The sequence below is a fragment of the Hyperoodon ampullatus genome, assembly GCF_949752795.1.
Source record: "Hyperoodon ampullatus genome assembly, chromosome: 7".
In the NCBI taxonomy this organism is placed as follows: Eukaryota; Metazoa; Chordata; class Mammalia; order Artiodactyla; family Ziphiidae; genus Hyperoodon; species Hyperoodon ampullatus.
Window position 1 is genome coordinate 75,037,199 of NC_136920.1, and position 12,191 is coordinate 75,049,389.

A 12,191-nucleotide genomic window follows, 5' to 3' on the forward strand; every position below is an offset into this window, starting at 1 on the left:
AGGACTCAGATGCTTTCTCTCTGCAAATTGCAAATCTCAGTGAAGAGTTGGTTCTCTCCCCTCAGTTGTCTTTTTTTTTTTGAATAACTGTATTTGTGAATTCTTTGGATCCTTTCCTCCACCTCTGCATCGTATTATTTGTGCCCAAAGTTGTACATTCATAGCAGAGTGCCCTTTTTGTTTCTCCATGATGTCTAGCACTGTGGTTCAATGTCACCATTCCATGTTTCTTCTCTTCTAAATGTCTTTGTATGAGCTGTAGCTACCTTGTCTTTCAGCCTCTGGGAAAACAAGACTTACCCTGGTTCTGTCTATATATTATATATATAAGACACAAACTCTTAAAAAACATAATGTCTCGGTTTTTGCTCTTCATTTTTTCATTCACAGTCAATGCCGATTGTGGCCATAGAATCAAAGAAATGGAGAGTTGAAGAGACAGCAACCACAATATTCACTGCACTGGTAGTACATTTTAGGTCACTGTATTTACAGAGATTTCTGATAAGTACAGGTTAGGTCAGTAGCAAGTGAGCTAATTAAAGCTATAGCTTTTAAGACTACATTTAGCTAATTCAATTTTAAGAGTCCCCAATTCACAGTACTCATAACCACACTCTAATGAGAGCGAATCATATGTCTGCAGAGGTTGGTGAAGCCGTAACCTTTATTACCTTCTTGTATCCTGAACATACATATATGAGATTTCTATAATGTGATACGTGTTCACGTAGTGTGTACTCGTAGTGGTGTTTTCTGTCTTTATAAATATCTTATTAATCACTGTAGAGATGGTGAGTATAGGATAGCATAGTCTGGGTTTTGTTTTATTTTTTTTCCCTTACAGTGATAATATCTAAACCTAAAATTGTTTCCTTAGGGGAGACCATTTCAATCATTTTCTTATTTGTTTGTCTTCATATTACAGGGTCTCAGGCAAAGTTTTCAGTTCAAATCTTGTATATTGATGTGACATTTTCATCCTGTTGGACAGTAATGAAACCCAACAACAGACCTTAAAATAACACTTTTTAAAAAATGACTTCATTTGTTAAGGAAAAAGGAAAATCTCAACTCATCTTACTGAGCTCTCCCTTTTCTGGGGCAAATATTGTTGTCATTTGCCAACACCGACGTGAACCTCCGGTTTTCAAGAGTAGCCTGTGGAAACTTCAGAAAAGGAAACAAAGATGGGTTTTGAACTTTAGGCTTTTCATCTCTTTTGTCTGCAGGGCACGTTTGTTCTTCCCCCTCCTCGTTCTCTTCTTCTGCTTACCTCCCAAAGCTAGAACTTACTAGAATCCATCACAGAGACTAAATCCTAAGCTTCCCCTAGACTTAGCTTTAGGAATCTGAGTTGTGGCTTCCCCTGTCCCAGTGTTTCCCATAGTGACTTGTCCGCCATTAACACTGGTTTCCCCAAGAAAGCCATATTGTAGAGAAGCTCCCTTTGCTGTAGCAGATTCTGCATAGTGGTACCAAAAATTAGCCTCTCCAGTTGATATCTGATGAGGTGGGAGAGGAAGGAAGGACTAACTTAGGTTTGGAAATGTTCTGCAGCCTTTCCAATTTGAAGGTTGAAGAAGAGAGCTGAAATCAATTAGCATTCTCCCATAGGACTGGTATGTTTGTGTCAGGATGAGTGGTTTTTGGCTTTCCTCTCTTGCCTCTTGGCTAAAACTCAAGTCTGATGCTGGATGCCAACCCAGTTTCTGTTAATTATTGCTGTTGTGATTAAAAGAAAGGGGGAAAAACTCATGGATGCTGCCAGATTTGTTTTGTACGCACTGCAAGTTAACTTAATTGTCAGAATGGGGACAGCCTCACTAGCTAGTGTGTTTTGCATTTGGGGGCAGCGACATTTGTATTCATTACAATTTGTCCAGTTAAGACCCAGGACCTGTTCCCTGAGCAGCTGGGTTTTTGTTTGTTTGTTTTTCCTTTTTCCTACAACTTTCAAGTTTTATGTACAGTTTCCTTAAAGGTGGAAGGTTCTAAGCTTATCTGGAAATAGTTACCTTGTGAGTTTAGTTTTGCCAGTTTCTACAGTCGTGTTTAACTTTTGAGGCTTTCCTTGCCAGAGATGTGTTCAGTATCTGAGCTGTTTCTAGTCATCACCAATCTACTCGCGCTGCACCTCCCCTAGACTTGGCTGGGACGCTAAGAGCTGAGATGCATATGACCAGATGGATGTTTCCATGCTATTAAAATGCACAGTCAAGTGGAAGGGAAAAAAATGAATGAATAAAAATAAAATGAGCAGCATTGTCATAAAGTGCCACTTGAGAGTTCCCCTTCAAACTGAGGCAAAAACCGAGTTGCTGAGGAAAGACTTTCATTGGTTCACTGTGCAGAATGGTGGGGTATTTTCCACTTGTGAGATTATTTCCTAAGACCAACAAATGCCAGAAACCCATCCAGAGAAAAAAAAAAGCCATATGTTAACAACAGTAACGCTGTAATATCCTTAAAGGAGAAAAAAAATGTATATGTCTTAACAATTGGTGTTGTGGCTTCTTATGCAAATATTTGTCTTGCATATTAGTAACTTTTAATCTCTTTAAGGCTGTGTGTTTGCCATGTACAAATGTGTCCAGTCTGGTCTTTTTTCTCTTTTTCTTTTATATTTATTTATTGCATGAAATCTGTGGTCAATGCAAAATCTCGATGACCTCAACGTCTTTGAAATTTCCAAGGTGTTTTTAATATGTCAGAAACGGAATCAACTTGTTTTTCAGTGAGCGGCACTTTAAAAGGACACTGAACAAAATGACCCGTGAATGGATAAGACTTGGGTTGTCTTTGCTAATGTTGCACTGGAGTGGAGTTTTCCTTTAATTAAGTTCTAGTTTTGTTATCTACATGTGCCTCAGTGCTTCCTGATAACCTTAACCTGTCAGCATGGTTTTCCCATGCCTAAAAGTAAGATATTTTTCTTTCCTCTTTTTTCCCCTTGGCTATTGGTCATCATTCTCTTCTCAGAGACTTGCACAATAACTATTGCTTAAAGTAAGTGTGAGGGCAAGATCATACTGCTGCTGCACTTGGATTTGGGTCTGTGACACACTTCTTTGAGGCAGATGCCTCGAGCAAGGGCAGGCTGGGTGGTAGGTTATCTTGCAGAGAAATAAAGACCAAGGCCAACGAATGGAATGAGCGTTACCTATGTTTCGTACCAGGCATCATGCAGAAAACCTCCAGGCTGGGAGCAAAGGTTTGGGTGATTTAATCTTGATACTAATTTCTCTGCAAAGTGACCCTAGGATTTGCAAAAGTGAAGCTTCCTATCTTTCCTGGATTTTGCTTCAACTGTACAGAAAGGCCAAGTAATTTTGAATTGTGGTCTCTGCTCGGGTCACCTCTGAGCAGCCTGCTGCGAAAGAGAATGTGTTCGCAGATTGGGCATTCATCGCCTCTGAAGAGCAAGCAGTGGTTAGATTTGCCTGCTATGGATTAAATACATCTTCAGGTAACCATTTGCCTTATAGGTGTATTTTATTGTTAGGGTGATACCTAATAACTGACTAGGAACTGTTTTTCCTTTCATTTTTTTGGTCTTTTTTTGCACTTTATATGGACCTATCATGGAATAGGTTTATTCTTAAATTTGTACTTGGCTAATGTCCTAAATGCAGGCATCTTACATGGTCCTGTCGCCTATGAATAAAGATATGTTCCCTAATCAGGTCCTTATATTTTTTCATTAACTGTACTTGAAGAAAATATATTACATTATAAATGATGCATCATATATATATCTTATAGAGTACATATTATATACTGTGCATTATTCATTTAAGAAGTCATTATTCTTGAGGCCCTACCTCAAATTTTGTATTTATGTGTACAAATGCAATTTATGGTATTATATATTTGCCTATTATATACTGATATAAATTAGAATTTATCCTAATAATGTATGAGTTCGCAAAACCCTAAATAAATGTCAGTGTTTAACCTGATGATTACAGAATTGTGTCTATTTCAAACCCGTTACCCACATTCTTTCTTTCTTAACAAATGGTCTTCAGGTATTCCCAAGATTGATCTGTTTTGTTGGGAGAAACCTGGAACAGAAATGGAAAACTGCCTTCTTGGGAAAATGAGATATTGCACTGCTGCAGAAACAAACATCAATTAAATTGTTATATTCTTAGCCATCGGAATACACTATTGTTTGTTGATTTATTAATCATCCCTCCTGGAGAAGGAGAGGGAGGGGGAGGGAGAGAGGATCTGAGTGAATCTGAACAGAAGGATTGGGCAAGTTAAATCCTTGGGTGTGTTTTTTTTTTTTTTTTTTTTTTGCGGTACGCGGGCCTCTCACTGCTGTGGCCTCTCCCGTTGTGGAGCACAGGCTCCGGATGCGCAGGCTCAGCGGCCATGGCTCACGGGCCCAGCCGCTCCGCGGCATATGGGATCCTCCCGGACCGGGGCACGAACCCGTATCCCCTGCATCGGCAGGCGGACTCTCAACCACTGTGCCACCAGGGAGGCCCCTTGGGTGTGTTTTAATGACCATTTTTGTCAGTCTTCAATTCAACTTTATTTCAGTTCCGCAAACATTTATGTTGCTCCTCCACTGAGTCGGACCCCAGGCAACACTGAATAAAATATAAAACAGTCCCAGAGCTCATGGAACACAGAGCTTAGCAGAAAGACTACTCATATTAAACCGACACACAAGCAAATAAATAAATGTCATTCCTCTCCTTTTAAGTGTGTGGAGCCCGCACATTCCCTGCCCAGAGAGGGGCCCTGATCTCTGGTGTCATGTGTAGAGACTGGCAGCTGGGCGCTCCTGTCTGATCATGTTAACCCGGAAGCTTGACCCTGTCCTCCTCCAATAAACACAGACACTCGCATTCCACCTCCAACTTCAGCTGCCACGTGGGCAGGCTATGGGCATGAGCTCTTGCTGGGAAAAGAGATGCCCTCAGAAGCTGATGCTGCAAACCCCAGGCCATGAGCATAGGTGTCCATCCTGTGGTAAGGAGACTTCCACCCATCCCCTCAGGCTTGTCCATAATACTTTGCTTCAGCAGGCAGACGGAGCCTCAAATACCAAACTCAGTGAAGACCTCATCTTGAAAGAAGAACGCTCCATGGCATCAGAATTTGGTGCTGGCTTGTCATCCTTGATTTCCTTCCTGTGATGTATTTGCTCAGTTGTGTTTTAACTTTTTCTGGAAAATTCTCAAGCATATATAAAAGTGGAGAGTGTGGAATAATGAACTCCCATGTCCATATCACTCAGTTTCAACAATTACCAACTCATGTCCAAGTTTATTTCATGTATCCCTCTCCCCACTCTGAACTGAAACTTTATTTCTTTGGTATATTTCAAAATAGAGGCCAGACACCATGGAATTTCACTTGGAAATGTGCTGTTGTGTTTTTATAGCCCTATATTATTTATTTTTTTATTGAAGTATAGTTGATTTACAATGATGTGTTAGTTTCAGGTGTACAGCAAAGTGATTCAGTTATACGAATGTGAATGTGTATATACTTTTTCAGATTCTTTTCCATTATAGGTTATTAGAAAATGTTGAGTTCAGTTCCCTGTGCTATACAGTGGGTCCTTGTTGGTTATCTAGTTTATATATAGTAGCGTATATATGTGTATGTACCCCTCTAAACAGTCTTTCTCTGAATGGGGATGATGATGATGAAATGTGGGAAGCTTAGCGCCCACACATCTGGAGCAGGTTGATCTACTCTGGGCTGTTAAAGAGGGTACAAGGATCTGTCTGGAAGGAGCTAACGGTGTTTGCTCTGATACCTCCCCTGGCTTCCCGCGTCCAGTCTTTCATCTTGTTTTCATTTGTTTGGCAACTATTCCTCCCCCTGGACTTTGTGGCTATTTTCCTAAGGAGCTCACTCCTGCCCCTTTGCTCTCTGCTTTTGTTCTTGCCTCCTTCCTCCGTCTCCCCAGATGTCTCTCCTGGAACCAGACATTCAGAATCTCACAGCTGCATAGAAGTCCAAGGTCATTTATTCCAGCATCTCTGATACACAGATTCTTCTATGACAGTCTGTTTTGTGGGAACTGGATTTACAAGGCAATGCAAGGAGGGTGGGTAGTCGCTGTCTGAAAGGTTCACCATAGGAGCCTTTTACAGGAGAAAGCTCCTCCAGTGCCTTTCTCAACTTGACAAAAGTGGATTTACTTCTCTGAGTTACACATTCTACTGCATAAACTGAGACTGTGTGTGGTTTGGGCCGCTCCTTTCTTGCCTTTTAGTGTAATCTGTAATTTTGTGAGAATTTTCATATTGTTAGTCATTGAACCCAGCCCCATTCCCTTTTGCAGAAAACTTCTCCTGTTGCTTATAGGATGAGGAGAAAATAACATCTGGAATATAGTGTGGATTGGCATTGAAACAATCACATTTTCATCATTATTGATCCATTCACTCATGTATTTATTTTTACCCTCTACTCAATGTGTTAATTATGTTAAGATGGTAATATAGTTCCAGTACCTAATAATTTGTGACACAGTAGGTAATAAATGCATTTTTTAATCAAATGAGCAAATACTGAGTACTGGCTCTGTACAAGGAACAGAGCTCAGTGTTATAACATGTAGGAAAAACACGAGTAAGACTTGGTCTCTCCCTCCAGGTTACTCAGAGTGAGTGGGGCTTTAAGACAGGTACACACGTTGCCATGACACACGGTGGCAAGTACCAAGTGTGGCCACAGGATTTAGGACAAGAACATACTGAGGGGATGCAGAGGAAGAAATGCCTTCTGGCTGAGAGGATTAGGCAGGACTTCAGGAGATAGGGACATGGGGAGGGTTTTGACCATGAGGAAGGTATTAGGATGAGCTTCCCAGGTGGATGAAAGCAAGTGAGTGATGGTATGAGGATAGGACTCTTTCAAGGAAGAGTGGTGGGTGAAATTGGAAAGTATCACATATGCTTGTGGAAATGAGAACTAAGGCTGAAAATAGAGTTTAGGACTTGACAGTCAGGTGCCTTCAGTGGCAACAAGAAGAGTTCAGAGGCTACCAGGGACAGTTATTGAATCATGGAGAGATATTTCCCAGCAGAGGCATCCATGATGCCAGAGACAAAGCACTGTCCTGAGTTCAAGTGCCAGCTCTATATCTTATTAGCACAGTCTCAGTTTTCTTACTGGTACAGTTGGAAAACTTATACCCATCTCACATAATTGCTATGAGCATTAAGTTAAAATCTGTATGTGCAAATTTAACACCACAGATAAATGTTGGATATTTACTGTTATAGTCAGATCTGTGCATTCGGAATATTGACCTGGTCACAGTGTCAAGGATGGGTGGAAGTGGGGAGAGACCTGGGGCAAGAACACTGGTTTGATTGTTCAAGAAACCAGCCTTTTCAAAATGTTAGAAGGAACACCAAGACACCAGGTCATAAACCTAGAAACATAGGGGTCTGTTTACAGGTAATCTCCTTTCTGACTCAAGTGACTGGGGCCATCAGGGGTTAGATTTAAAAATGTGAGCAATCAGCATGGAGATGACATGAGCCAATAGAGACAGAGGCTTGAGCATGGTCCTGGAGACTCTTGCCCTGCCAGGTGCTGCCATGTTAGTTTCTGGATCTTGGCAAATTCTCAGAGTCCAGGGGAGGTGCTGGGACATGTGGGGCCTTGAAGTGGGTCTCAGGATTCTCAGGACAGCCTGGATATTCTTATCCCATTACTCGGTTCCTCCTGCTTTCTCCTCTCACTCAGGAAGGGGAGGCTAAGGCATTCTGTGGTTATTTATGAGGGATACTCATTTGTACCATTTGCATCTAGACTGCATGCCATCTACATCCCATGCTGGTGTTGGGGAGAGATGCACCGAGAGAGCTTTGGGTGCTACCTTCCAAGGTTGTATGAATTTGATCTTTCTTGGCTGTGGGTTTTGAGAAGAGACCATAATAATAAAAAAAATCACTCTGCCCTACCTGCTTGAAAGTGGAGAGCACTGCTAAGCATAGGCTTGTGACAATCTTGGTGTGCGGTCCTTCTCTTTTCCTGCCTTCCGGTGAGTGCTTCTTATACACCCTGTGTCTTGGGGTGAGGGTAAGAATGATGATGAACTTGCACTAGACCGGTATTGGTATTTTGCAAAGCTGGAACAATGTGAGGGAGTGCTACAGAGACTGAATTTCTCTGAGCTTCTTTCTTGCCTTCCTCAGTAACATTTCTGACTTTAGCTAGGCTTGTTGTCACCCATTCAAAACATGATGTTCCCTAGTTCCCTTGCAGCCAGGTATGGTAGATGGACTACTGGCTCTACTTTTTTTCACCCCAATCTGAATCACACCCGGGTTATGTCCTCATCGTGGACAGATTGTACTTGTCCCTTGACTTTACTAGCATGTAAGCAGAAGTGACAGCGTGCCAGTTTTGAGTCTAGACCTTAGGAGACCTGGCCTGTTTCCACGTCCTCTTTGTGCTTTGAGAAGGACATGTCCTGGCTAGCCCAGTGGTCCAAGGAAGATGAAAGACATGTGGGACAGAGTCATTCAGCTGACACACAGGCCTGCTGTGAGAAGTGGGATCAGCCCAGCCACTGTAGCCTGAAGCACACATGCCTGAATGAGACTGAATGAGCTGAATCCTCGCCAACCTGCAGATGTGTGGGAGTAAATGCTTAGTGTTGGATGCCACTGAAATTTAGTAGTTGTTTGTTATGCTGCAGTAGATAACAGATACATAGGGAGTGACCATGTGACTAGGTTCTGCCTAAGTTTGAGTGGAAGTGATACATGGGGCTCCTAGGCATACCCTTCTCCTTCTCATTCTCTTCCATATTTGCTGTCTGGAAGGTGGATGTAATGGCTGGAGTACCAGTAGCCATACTGAACCATGAGGACAAGAACTACATTCTAGGAATGATGGTGCGGAGATCTGGGAAGAGCCTGGCTCCCTGTGGACTTCATAGAGCCACTAAATTAAACCTGGTTCACTCAACTCTAGGATATTTTTTTTGCCTGAGAGAGTCTTAAACGTCTCTTATGTAAGTTATTACTTGGGAGTTTTTCCTGTTATATGAAGGCAGATAGAATCCTTACTGATAATAGGTAATAAAATGAACTGGGCTGACTAGAAGGAGACCCAGGGAACCGCTGGGAGATGTGGGAGAGTTTAATGTTACTTTGTTGGAGAGGAGAATTTTCATGGCCTGTGACTCTGGAAAGCAGTCTTAAAAGTGTTGGAAATGACCATTTCTGTTTTATGTATTGTAGATGGGCAGAGCCAGTCTCAAGAACTGATGTGATAGGTTGTTGCCTAAAGTACCTAGAGCAGGCTATCCCTGTTCAAAAATACCTCTCCCACTATAGTATCCCACGGTCTGAATTCCCTCCAGTAGATATTCATTGCTTTGTGTCAACAGGCCGGCTCATTGATGTGGTACTTTAGTGAGGGATGCTCCATCTTCCCTAATTCAGTGTAAGTACAAAAGGATGCCTTCCTCCTAATTTTCCTGCAGAGTGACGGTAACACTGTTGAGAACATGGGCCTTCTACCAGGAATAAAGGCTCATTTTCAGCCCTGGAAAAGAAGGCTGGTGAGCACTTTGTGGGCAGCCCAGGGCCACGGGACAATAGAAGGAGGCTTTATGGAGGAAAGTTTGAGAGTTGATCAAGAGGATTGTTTCTTCCCCAACCTTTTGGTTTCCAAGTGAGGGATTTTCCTTAGACCCTCCTGGCCCTTTACTATACTCCCTACTCTCTCCACCTGTATAGAGGAGGCGGATGGCCACTGGTCCTCATTTCTCAATGAGCTCTCTTTCACTTTCTCTCTCCACCCTGATCAGTGAGAGCAGATGGCTGTGCCAAAGTCCAGCCTGGAGGAGGGCAGATGGCCAGTCCATTCTGGCTTTCACATGAGGCTGTGTTCTCCCAACACTGTCTCTATATTCATAAAGGCCATGTTTGGCCTCCTGCTAATTCTTTTATTTCTCAGTTGGTCAGAACTCATGCAGGAAATAGGGCTGCTATGTATTATTAGTCTCCCACAAGACCTCAACGAGGAGACTGAATCCACAGGCTTTAGCCCAGGAGAAGTGGTATAGCTCAACTGTTAAGTGCACAGGTTCTGCAGTCCTACTGTCTGGGTTTGAAGCTTTGCTCGGGCACACATTTGACAAATGGCTCAGTTTCCATATCTGTAAAATGGGTATAATAATCTCACCTACTTAATTGAGCTGCTTTGAGGAATAAATCCATAGAAAGCACTTGGCTCAGTAACCCACACCTAGTTACACTTAATAAATGGGGCCATTATCATTCTGGTTAGTGTTGGGGCAAGGTCTGCTTCTAGGGCCTGTTAGAGGATAGGGTTTCTGCTCTCCCCTGGTTATAGGAATGGACATGTACTTATATCACACTTAAAACCTGGATATTATGTACACCTTGGTCCTTCTCCTTAGAAACTCAAAACTCAGATTATTGATTTTATGGATTAGGAGAGTTTCATCCAAAAGAATTATGAGATGCCTTTATCTATATGTCTATGTACAGATTTTTCTATGTCTTCCTACGGACTTACACCTAGCTTTGTTCTAAAATGTGTTTGAAGCTGCAAGACAGAAGGACAATAGTTATCTTCACAAAATATGGGTCCCTCTAATCTGGATGTCATTGAAATTGATTGTAGTAATTGGAGTAGGGAATACATTTTTTGTGTGTAGAATCCTTATATTCATATTGAAACAGAGGTATGGGCGTGAATATATTCATCTACCCCTCTTTACGATTGCATGTGCATTTCAGGAAATGAAAATACCCACCCAGGTCCAGGCGTGCATAGTTCTAGAGAGTTTGGGGCTTGCTGGGTTTGTGAAGGAATCTTGGGAGTTTTTGCACTTCCCTGGGCTCTGTCAGCAAATTGGCACTTGCGTTAGTTTCCTAAGGCTGCTACAAAGCACTGTAAACCGGAAGGCTTAAAAATAACAGACATTTGGTCTCTCTCAGTTCTGGAGGTTAGAAGTCTGCAATCAAGGTGTTGGCAGGTCCATGCTCTCTCCAAAGCCTTTAGGGGGAGGATCCTTCCCTGCCTCTTCCAGCTTCTGGTGGCCCCAGGCACTCTCTGGCTCGCAGCCCTTCAGTATCTGCCTGTCACATGCTGACATCTGTTACGTCTCTGTCTTCACATGGCATTTTCCTCTTCCTATAAGGACACCAGTCACATTGAATTAGGACCCACTAATGACCTCATCTTCACCTGATGACATCTGTAAAGACTCAATTTCCAAATAAGATCACATTCATAGGCACTGGGAATTAGGACTTCAACATATCTTTTTGGGGGGACACAATCCTATCCATAACAGCACTATCCTCTATTCTCTCCAGTTTTACAAGGAAATGTGTTGTGCACCCATAAATATGAAGGTAGTTGGAAGGCTGTTTGGACAAAGGAGAGTGACTTATGGAGGGGGACTGGAGGGCAGTGTATGAGATGGAGAGTTTCTCAGCCTTGGATACTAAGAAGGAGTCTTCCTCATTCTTCCTCTGTGGAATCCGCTGCCCTCCATAGAGTCAGCAGTGGAGCAGCTCTCAGGGCCAGTGGGACATGGCAGTCTTACTGTTGCCTTGGTGATGGTCAATGAGAAATGTCAGTTCTCTATGCTGCTTCCTGGGAGAACATCCATTGATTCATTCAACAAAGGTTTATTGAGCTCCTAAAATGTGCCAGGCACTGTTCTAGGTAGAGAGATATGGCGGTGAACAAGGAAGATGAAAATCCTACTCTTGTGGCATTCTCTGGGGGGAGACAGAATAAAGGTCGACAAATCAATTGATATTTCAGATAGTAGTAAGCACTATAAAAAAATAAAGCAGGGTTAGGAGACAGAGAGCCATGGGTGTGAAGTGAGAAGCTTCTTTAGGCAGGTCTCCCCGAGGAGTTGACATCTGAGCAGAGATTTAAGTCAGGTAAAAAGTGAACCACATGGGGCTTCCTTGGTGGCGCAGTGGTTGAGAGTCCGCCTGCCGATGCAGGGGACACGGGTTCGTGCCCCAGTCCGGGAAGATCCCACATGCCGCGGAGTGGCTGGGCCCGTGAGCCATGGCTGCTGAGCCTGCGCGTCCGGAGCCTGTGCTCCGCAATGGGAGAGGCCACAGCGGTGAGAGGTCCGCGTAATGCAAAAAAAAAAAAAAAAAAGTGAACCACACAAAGATTTATGGAAAGAATGT